Genomic DNA, 2,186 nt, shown 5'->3' on the forward strand with positions numbered 1-2,186 from the left:
AGTTCTAGTTTAGTTCCAGTTCAGTTCTAGTTCAGTTCTAGTTTAGTTTTAGTTTAGTTCTAGTTCAGTTCTAGTTCAGTTCTAGTTTAGTTCCAGTTAGTTCCAGTTTAGTTCCAGTTTAGTTCTAGTTTAGTTCTAGTTTAGTTCTAGTTTAGTTCTAGTTTAGTTCTAGTTTAGTTCTAGTTTTAGTTCTAGTTTAGTTCTAGTTTAGTTCTAGTTTAGTTCTAGTTTAGTTCTAGTTCAGTTCTAGTTCAGTTCTAGTTTAGTTCTAGTTCAGTTCTAGTTCAGTTCTAGTTCAGTTCTAGTTCAGTTCTAGTTCAGTTCTAGTTCAGTTCTAGTTCAGTTCTAGTTCAGTTCTAGTTCAGTTCTAGTTCAGTTCTAGTTCAGTTCTAGTTCAGTTCTAGTTCAGTTCTAGTTCAGTTCTAGTTCAGTTCTAGTTCAGTTCTAGTTCAGTTCTAGTTCAGTTCTAGTTCAGTTCTAGTTCAGTTCTAGTTCAGTTCTAGTTCAGTTCTAGTTCAGTTCTAGTTCAGTTCTAGTTCAGTTCTAGTTCAGTTCTAGTTCAGTTCTAATTCAGTTCTAGTTCAGCTCTAGTTCAGTTCTAGTTCAGTTCTAGTTCAGTTCTAGTTCAGTTCTAGTTCAGTTCTAGTTCAGTTCTAGTTCAGTTCTAGTTCAGTTCAGTTCTAGTTCAGTTCTAGTTCAGTTCTAGTTCAGTTCTAGTTCAGTTCTAGTTCAGTTCTAGTTCAGTTCTAGTTCAGTTCTAGTTCAGTTCTAGTTCAGTTCTAGTTCAGTTCTAGTTCAGTTCTAGTTCAGTTCTAGTTCAGTTCTAGTTCAGTTCTAGTTCAGTTCTAGTTCAGTTCTAGTTCAGTTCTAGTTCAGTTCTAGTTCAGTTCTAGTTCAGTTCTAGTTCAGTTCTAGTTCAGTTCTAGTTCAGTTCTAGTTCTAGTTCAGTTCTAGTTCAGTTCTAGTTCAGTTCTAGTTCAGTTCTAGTTCAGTTCTAGTTCAGTTCTAGTTCAGTTCTAGTTCAGTTCTAGTTCAGTTCTAGTTCAGTTCTAGTTCAGTTCTAGTTCGTTCTAGTTCATTTCTAGTTCAGTTCTAGTTCAGTTCTAGTTCAGTTCTAGTTCAGTTCTAGTTCAGTTCTAGTTCAGTTCTAGTTCAGTTCTAGTTCAGTTCTAGTTCAGTTCTAGTTCAGTTCTAGTTCAGTTCTAGTTCAGTTCTAGTTCAGTTCTAGTTCAGTTCTAGTTCAGTTCTAGTTCAGTTCTAGTTCAGTTCTAGTTCAGTTCTAGTTCAGTTCTAGTTCAGTTCTAGTTCAGTTCTAGTTCAGTTCTAGTTCAGTTCTAGTTCAGTTCTAGTTCAGTTCTAGTTCAGTTCTAGTTCAGTTCTAGTTCAGTTCTAGTTCAGTTCTAGTTCAGTTCTAGTTCAGTTCTAGTTCAGTTCTAGTTCAGTTCTAGTTCAGTTCTAGTTCAGTTCTAGTTCAGTTCTAGTTCAGTTCTAGTTCAGTTCTAGTTCAGTTCTAGTTCAGTTATAGTTCAGTTCAGTTCTAGTTCAGTTCTAGTTCAGTTCTAGTTCAGTTCTAGTTCAGTTCTAGTTCAGTTCTAGTTCAGTTCTAGTTCAGTTCTTTCAGTTCTATTCAGTTCTAGTTCAATTCTAGTTCAGTTCTAGTTCAGTTCTAGTTCAGTTCTAGTTCAGTTCTAGTTCAGTTCTAGTTCAGTTCTAGTTCAGTTCTAGTTCAGTTCCAGTTCAGTTCTAGTTCAGTTCTGGTTCAGTTCTAGTTCAGTTCTAGTTCAGTTCTAGTTCAGTTCTAGTTCAGTTCCAGTTCAGTTCTAGTTCAGTTCTGGTTCAGTTCTAGTTCAGTTCTAGTTTAGTTCTAGTTCAGTTCTAGTTTAGTTCTAGTTTAGTTCTAGTTCAGTTCTAGTTCAGTTCTAGTTTAGTTCTAGTTTAGTTCTAGTTCAGTTCTAGTTCAGTTGTAGTTCAGTTGTAGTTCAGTTCTAGTTCAGTTCTAGTTCAGTTCTAGTTCAGTTCTAGTTCATTCTAGTTCAGTTCTAGTTCAGTTCTAGTTCAGTTCTAGTTCAGTTCTAGTTGAGTTCTTTTAACAAATTTTGAAGATCCTAAAAGATCTTTTTTAGTCGAAATCTTTTAGTTAAATCATCTTTAACAAAATATGTACATATTTATAAATTCATAGAAAA

This window comes from Lucilia sericata, unplaced genomic scaffold, assembly GCF_015586225.1.
Source record: "Lucilia sericata isolate MDLA Ls3-8-SP2 unplaced genomic scaffold, ASM1558622v1 Contig003118F_arrow, whole genome shotgun sequence".
Classification (NCBI taxonomy): Eukaryota; Metazoa; Arthropoda; class Insecta; order Diptera; family Calliphoridae; genus Lucilia; species Lucilia sericata.